The 8447-nt window shown below is 45.4% G+C and overlaps 1 protein-coding gene across 10 annotated transcripts in view; it reads right to left on the reverse strand.

The window, feature by feature from the left end:
• Positions 1-8238, reverse strand: part of LOC110980675 (uncharacterized) — a 31628-nt gene extending 23390 nt beyond the window's left edge. The window contains exons 1-2 of one of the 10 annotated variants that reach the window (XR_015426347.1): positions 8160-8238; positions 33-224 (exon numbers count right to left, since the gene is read on the reverse strand). The gene's annotated coding sequence lies outside the window, so the exon portion shown is untranslated. The other 9 variants (XR_015426352.1, XR_015426346.1, XR_015426350.1 and 6 more) reach the window with 9 other exon arrangements.
• Between the last annotated feature and the right edge of the window lie 209 nt (positions 8239-8447).

The raw sequence follows: 8447 nt of genomic DNA on the forward strand, positions 1-8447 counted from the left end.
AACAAGAAAATATTTTAAAGACAGCAACTCACCCCATATGGCTACTATGTCAACTTGAAATGTTGGGCTGTTGACCAGTGGTCTGCCGTGGTGTGGGCGCAGACTAAATTCTGACCCTGGCATAGGCTCTTAAATGCCCTTAGAATCTCTTGATGGATATTTCCATCAAGAATACAATTGGTCACTCACAAGGTTGACCAAACCCTCTGTTAGTAGAATGTGGCCTGGGAAACGGGAACACACACAAAAGTGTACAGCGCCCTCATGTGACAGGTGGAGACGTGACATCTCCCTTTTTAGAAAAAAGTAACTTTTAACAAAATGACTTTCAAACTTTAAACAGTTCTCTTTGGAAAGAAAATGAGTTGGTTAAATAAACGATGGATCGATTTGCATCCATTCTTGTAAGAGAAAAAATTAGTTGCACTTGAATAGAAAAAAATGAAGTGGCTACCTGGAAAGTTTAGAAAATCTACTGTCTTGACTATGGAAGAGCTTATAAATAACTGAGGAACTTTTCGGATCTTTCTGGTGAAAAAAAATCTGGAAATAATGAAAGTGAAAGAATACAAAAAAATCTTGACTTCTAAAAACAAACAAAATTGTGCCAAAATTCTGCCCAAACTGGAAAGTTTTGTTTTCCTTTTTCTTCTTTTTTTTAATTGGATTTTCGGCTGATAAATGGTGAATTAAAGTCAAATGGGCTTAAACCAAAGGTTTTGCCAGGGAATTGATGAAGAATTTGAGGGAGAGCAGTTGAAGGAGAGTCTGAAGAAGATATTCGTGTTCACAATGACAGTCTGTCTGGCTTTCACACAAGTCGTCCACAGCGAGTCTTGTAGGGTTGCTCTTGGATCACCTGGATAGTAGGTGTCTGCATTGTCATTGCTGTATTTGTAGCTGGTAAATCGGATGGTAGTACTTGATGGTTAGGGGGGTCAAGATCAAAGGTCACTGTCTTCTTGACTGGCTCTAAGTCACGGATGTGTTTACGGTTGCGATATAGAATGCTGCCATTCGGAGTATGCACTATGCACGATCGGGGCTCAGTGCATTTTTCCTTTATGGTTGCTGGTGTCCACCGGCCGGATATCGGGTCAGGGGTGAAGACTGTTTGGCCAGTCTAAAGGTGGGAGGTCGGTGGCACGTCTGTCATGGTACTGTTTTTGGCTCACTTGGCGCTGGTGGAGATAGTCTCGAATTTCATCTCAGGAGGTTAAGGTATTTCTGATCCTCGCAGGTAGATTGCCACCAACTCTTCTGTTGTACAGGAGTTGTGCCGGGCTAGGGATCTTGTGATCAACTGGAGTTCTACGGATGCAGAGCAATGCCATGTGCATGTCATCACCGCTGGATCGGGCTTTCATCAGTGTCTTCTTCGTGGCTCTCTCGATGAAGCCGTTGGACCGGGGATAGTGGGGTGAAGAAGTGATGTGGTCAAAGCAAGGTTTCAGAGAAATGTCTGTAGTCAGAAGAATCATAGTGTCATGCATTGTCACTGAGGACTCGTTCTGGAATGCCATTTTCAGCGAAGATATGCTTGGTGGCTGTTACGACTGCTAAGCTGGTGCAAGGGACTGGAAGCTTTCCGAGGAATGGGAACTTTGAATAGCAGTCAGCTATGATGAGGAATTCTCACCTTAGAAGGTGAACAAGTCAGTACTTTCAACTTGCCATGGTCGGGTAGGGATAGTGTGTTGAAGTAGAGTTTCCCGAGGTTGTGCTCTTTGGAAGTGCTGACAAGTTTGGTTGCTCTTGACAAGTGATTTGATGTCGCTTGTTATGCCAATCTAGTGGACACAGTCTTTTGCTCATAGCTTTTATCTTTTCACTGATTAATGGCCTTCACGTAGCTGGGAGAGAGCAGGCTACTGCTGTTTAGCGGGGATAACAATGAATTAGCCCATCTGCTAGAGCTAGCTTATCTCAAAAAGGCCAATAGGGATGGAGAGCTATGGGTATTAATTTTGCCGTCATTCTGGCCATCCACTAATGATGACTTCCTTCAGCTTCGTGAAGCTTGTGTTTGAGGCAGCGTGTGTTGTTGCAGTGTATGCAGTCTGGGTTGCATGAATCTGACAAATGTCACATGTAGATCAAGGTCGATATGGTCGTCATATGTGTCTGGGACACGGGACAGGGTGTCTGGCAGTAACATCTGTTTACCGGGACAGTAAATGAACTTGACGTCATTGGGTTGAAGATGAAGGAGCATACGTTGAAGTCTTGGAGGAGCCGACTTTAAGTGATTTCCGCTGAATCATCTCCAAGGGTTTGTGGTCACTCTCAACAATGAAACCATTGTCGTAGACATAGGTGTGGAATCGTTCTAATACAAACACTACCGCAAGGAGTTCACGCTTTATGTTGGCATATTATCTGTTGTGTCTTGCTCAGGGATTCTGATGCAAAGGCGATTGCCGTGCCATCTTGAGTCAGGGCTGCTCCTTCACCTCTGCTTGATGCATCGACCTGGATTGTGGTTTCTTTTGAGGGATCGAAGCAGGTAAATATTGTTTCGGTACAGTTGACATCTTTGACCTTCTCAAATGCCATTTGGTGTGAAGGAGACTGGACAAAATCGATATCTTTTTTCAGTAACCCTCTGAGGTCAGCTGTGTGTTCCTGTGTTGCTGTGTGAGAAGTGGGGAATGAAGAGACTGACATAGGTTACCATGCTAAGGAATTCTTGGAGCATTGTCTTGTCTTGAGGGAGTCTCATCTGTTTGATGGCTGCAACCTTGTCAGGGTCGGGATGCAAACCATGCCGAAAAACTTGATGTTCAGAGGTTTGATTGCACATTTCGCGCTGTTGAACATCAACCCTAACTGGCAAGCTGCCTTCATCAAATGATGGAGATTGTAATCGTGCTCATACTCTGTTGCACCAAATACCTCAATGTCATCTGCAACGCTGACTGTGCCGGGGCATGACTCAAGAAACTGGTCCATGTGCATCTGGAACACCACTTGGCTCATCACTAGCCCAAAGGTAATCTCAGGTAACGATAATGCCCAAAGGACTGTTGAAAGTTGCAAGTAGGGAACTTTCGTCATCAAGTCGCATTGACCAGTAACTATTTTTTGCATCTAGTTTACAGAAGAAATGTGCACCTGAGAACTTATGGGTAATTTCTTCTATGGCGGGAGTCTTGCAATGGCATCTTTAATCACTTTGTTCAAGTCCTTGGGTTCAAGGCAAATTCTGAATTAGCCATTTTCACGCCTGGGGACTGTGAGACTGCTCAGTGGCAGTTCCATGTTGTTTAACTCTGTTTTTAGCTCATCTTTCAGCTTTATGAGACATTTGCAATAGTGGGTTGGACTCTATCTTTGGGAACAACATGATATGCGTCTCGAAAATTGCCAATTCTCTCAAACTGATCAGGATACTGCTGCAGTGGCTCCTCAGTTGAGTTGATAGGGGGACAATGTAGGGTGGTAATTGCACAGTGCAGGGTCACGAGCTTAAGTTGTTGTTATGTGGGCAGTCACAGTATTGCTGGGCCTTCAGACTCTACGATGAAGAATTCTGCCTCATTCCATCCACTCTAGTCATACTGGCAGGTGAGTGTTGTCTACCCACGCTGGTTGATCTTCATGTAATTATAGGTGCACAATACGGTGTGTTGGTTGGATGCAAACTGACTTTGGGAAACTGTCACCAGTGAGTCTATCTGGATACGTGCAACGGTACATGCGAAGAAGCAAGGTGTTGCCATGTGCACCTGTGTCGACTTTAACAACTACGTGCCGGGGCATTTTTCAATGTTGATGATGCTGGGCCGGCATAATTATCATTTCTTCCGTTTTCAAAATTCTTCAAAAATTCATCTTTAGGTACTACTCTAAGCTGACAGGTGACCTTCATTGACGCCCGAGTATTTCAGCCAGGCCTGCAGCCTTGTAAAAAGAGCCCAGATTGTGCGGTGTTATGTAACTTTCTTTTGTTCACGAGCCTGGCTCAGTGCACTGCTGACCTCTTTTCAATAGGGGCCAGATAAGCGTGCAGCGGTGCTGTGTGACTCATCGCTGCGGTGGTGGAGCGCTTTTGTCCCCGGTGGTAATTCACCCCATACCCTGGTATAAGTTTTCAAAACAAGGCTGGATTATCACCTCTTTTGACAGTGAAAAATGCCGATAATGTCCAGCAGCCTGGTCTTTTGTTCGGAGTACGGTCTTTAGTTACAGGGCCCTGTTTCCTTTGCCTGAGTTCGGAGACCCCGGCCACGCATATAAAGCATACGTCTCCGATTCCGGAGTCCCTGTCAGGAAGTAGTTAACTCGCAGCTCAACAAGTGTTTTTCTGTCTCCCTTCACATCTATGTAGGTATACGCCTACACAGACAGTATATCACGTGTCAGAGTCACGATGGTCTGAGGTGCTGGGGTCAGACATGGCAACTGGACTGATGACTATTTCATCAAGCTGGTCCTCGAGGTCACTCACATGGTCTGGATTGCAGATAGAGTGGACATCACGGCTAGATTTTGTCCTCGATCTGGAACTGGAGCGTGTCTGTCAGCGTTGAGCTGATCTAGCTCATGCTTTGGATTTGGAATGGCTGCATTGACCGATGTTACTTGAACCAAATCTACAGGCGGATTGCCAGTGGTTCTTTTTGCCACATTTGTGACATGTAGTGTTGTACGCTGGACAGCGCTCTCTCGGTGTGAAGGGGTGAGTGCCTCCACTGTTATGGCATTGACGTCTGGATCTGACAGAATCCACAGTGAGGTCAGATGGTTGAACTTGGGCCAGCTGTCGCATGTGACCAATCGATACCTCATGAGTACGGCCTAACTCAACAGTATGCTGCAGTGTGACGTTTTTTTTTCTTTGACCAGGAGTTCTTCCTGTAAGTCGCTGTGTCTTGCCTCTGCGATGAACTGCTCAGTAACACGATCCTGGAGCTCACCGTCATTTGTGAAGTTGCATTTCTTTGCGTGTAATTTGAGATGGGACAGGAACTCATCAACTGTTTCGTTGTCTTACAATGCAAATCTTTGCAAATACAGCCTTGCTACTCGAAAGTTCTCTTTGGGATGGATTTGCTGCATGAAGTTTTCCCACATCAGTTCTGGATATTTTTATCTGCTTCATTCAAGATCCAGGAGTTGTATATTGGTAGGCCTGGTGCACCCATGAAAAAGAGAATGTGGTCCACTTGTACCCCCAGAACTGTGGGGTCCGACGTCTGCTTTGCTCCAACGAACCCCACAGAAAATGAGCCTTTTTCACCACTGGCTCTACATGACGTTTAACACAGCACGAACAGGAATTCTAGTTGTGTACCTATAGGAATGCTGCTCCATTTCTCCAAAGATTTACCGTTGTTCTGAGTACCAAGAAAAAAATGGGCCAAAACTATGTCGTTTTCCACAATAAAGTGCAACTATTTCCCAATCAGTGTCCGAGAGTTATGCGGTTCACATGTGTACTTGCGAAGACGAGCCATGACCAAATGGTTGACTATGGCTGCGATCAATACACAAGACATGGAAATTGGCTGCAGCTGCTTTCTATATGAGTGAGTGTAATTCTTAGCCGCACTGGTAGAAATAGCAGTCGGCTGCGGCACACTAGGGGTCACACTGACCAATCACACGGCTCCTCATTATTTATACCCAAATGGCAGGAAAAACAAGCAACAGCCGTTGGATACCAACACAAGTGAGCGCGCTGGCGCACTGTGAACACTTTTCTGTTGAGGCCGCACGTGGATGCGTACAACAGAAAGTGATCATTGTGCGACAGTGCACTCACGTGCACTGGTACCCAACAGCTGTTCCTTGTCGTTCCTGCCATTTGAGCTTAAGTAATGAGGAGCCCTGTGATTAGTCAGTGTCACCCCAGCGCACCGCAGCCAACTGCCATTTCAACCATTCAGCCCAGTCGTGGCTAAGAATTACACACACACGTACGGAAAGCGGCTGCAGCCAATTTCCATGTCCTGTTTATCAGTTGCAGCCGTAGTCAATCATATGGTTGGGCCTCGTCTTCGCAAGTACACATGTAAACTGTGTGACTCTTGGACTCTGATCAGGAAACATATGCACCTTTTCTGGAAACGGGCATGATTTTGGCAATTTTTTTCCTCTATGGTACAAACATGATACAAAGTACAAAGACATGTAAGCTACCATACAGAGAACTCTTGGCATTTCTGTGCATGGGGTCCACAACTAAAATAGAACCCTGATCGTGCCGTGTTAAACATCATCTAGATCCTATGGTGAAAAAGGCTCATTTTCTGTGGGGTCTGTGGGAGAAGGGCAGACGTTGGACCGATTGTAGGTCAACTCGCCCCCTGGCCGACTCGCCCTCACCAGCTCGCCCCTTACCAACTCGCCCCCTGACCGACTCGCCCCCTAGCCAACTTGCCCCCTAGCCAACTCGCCCCCTAGCCAACTCGCCCCCTGACCGACTCGCCCCCCTAGCCGACTCGCCCCTTACCAACTTGCCCCCTAGCCAACTCGCCCCCTAGCCAACTCGCCCCCTGACCGACTTGCCCCCTTACCGACTCGCCCCCTGACCAATTCACCTCCTGACCGACTCGCCACCCTAGCCAACTTGCCCCCTAAGTTTGCCAAGCACGTATGGCCGGCCCATTCACCATTTAATAAAAAATACAATCAGTCAGAGATGGAATCGGTGATTGCTGCCCTTAAAAATAGGTTCTGGGGTTTGCAACGGGCACTCAAAGTTGAGTTTGTTTAAAGCTTGGTGGATATTCCCTTTCTGTGGAATTTGGAGAGTAACAACTTTTTTTTTCATATTGGTAAAACTAATTCAGTATTATCGTGTGTATGGGCCATGGCGCAGCATTTCCTGTGTATTGTCTATGGGATTTTGTGCGCCACAACACCAACACTCTACCATATTAATTAACTCTGCGGACTTTTTCGGATAAAAAACGGTACATATTAGGCATAATGCCCGGCGACGCAAACCTACGGAAGTGTTAAGGAGACATAATTTATGACAAAGGGTGTAACGGTCGCTACACACTTTCAGGTTCCGATAACTTCACAGGATGCAATTATTAGTTCACAATTAACACTAAATACTGATTTATTCGGCGAGTACAGTCATCAAGGATCACATTGTTGATCGGCCATATTGAATTATATCCAAGCATGCACTGTCGGTGTCATGACGTCATGGAAAAATAGTCATGCCATCTGGTGCCCGTTACTTGTAAACAAATTAAGAGCACTCTCAAAGATATTCAATTCCAAAAAAGGAATAAAAATTACGCAAATAAAAAAAATTAATAATGGGACGTTAAAAATTGACATTAGTGTACAATGTACAACTATGACTTTATACGTCACACAAAAAGCGTATATCCAAGAACCTAAATCAATTTTCGCAGTATATGTGAGGTCCCAGTCGAGTGAATGAGCAACAGAACACTATAACTAACTAGTAATTGGATATCGGGTCACTACAAGAAGACACAGTTGTTGATCCTGAGGGTATGATGGATGTACAAATAACCATGGAGGTTGATTCTACCTCCATGAAAAAACCTAATCAGACAGTGGACGTAGGAAGCGTTTGAATAAATAAGTGATTAGTGGTGATGTCCAAATATCCATTACCGTCCGTGAGTCATTCGTGTTGCTTCGTTGGTTAGAACCATTGTTTTTTTTTAATACATTGGGCCAGCATTATTTGCTTGACGTTCCTAGGGGGCGAGTCGGTCAGGGGGCGAGTCGGCCAGGGGGTGAGTAGGTCAGGGGGAGAGTCGGCCAGGAGGCGAGTTGACCTGAAAATGAAAAACTCAATTGTGCATTCATAGTGTTTGCAGAAGAAATACCAGAACAACGTGAGTGAAATCATTCAATAAATGGCTCTAAGAAAACGGAAAGGCTAAGGGTCATCTCTGTTTGCAAAAGAAATTGCGCCCACAATGATAAGTGGGTGCGCCGAAAATGTTCAGCACGCCGACACGAAATTGCGTATCCTACAGGTATGTGTGGCTAAGGATGGATCGGGAGTGAGTGAGATCCGTGCCACACTCGTGCTGCCATGCCCAACGCGGTGGACGAAAAAACAGCTTATTTCTGACGAAATGTCACCCCAGAAGTCCGGTAAGTATAATCATTCACTACTTAACAATGTGTCCTGGATATCCAATTCAGTAATTTACCGGTGCCACCATGTTGGCATGTGGCCCGAGGAACACGAACACACATAGCAGTACTTCATGCATGATGCACGTCACACACTACATTCAGCAATGCTGGGAAAAGTGTACGGCGCCCTCATGTGATAGGTGGAGATGTGACGCCTTCCTCAAAGTTGATTTGCATATACATCCCCATTGGTCAAATCTTTGAGGGTTCATTTCAGTTGTAATTCTGCTAATCAGCAGATTTTATCTCAGGTCCAAACAACCTGCGATATCCTATTTGATTAATCTCCCAAACAATAGAAA

The sequence above is a fragment of the Acanthaster planci genome, linkage group LG09 (genome assembly GCF_054643075.1).
Source record: "Acanthaster planci isolate LZ-2023a linkage group LG09, COTS_SCS, whole genome shotgun sequence".
Taxonomy (NCBI): domain Eukaryota; kingdom Metazoa; phylum Echinodermata; class Asteroidea; order Valvatida; family Acanthasteridae; genus Acanthaster; species Acanthaster planci.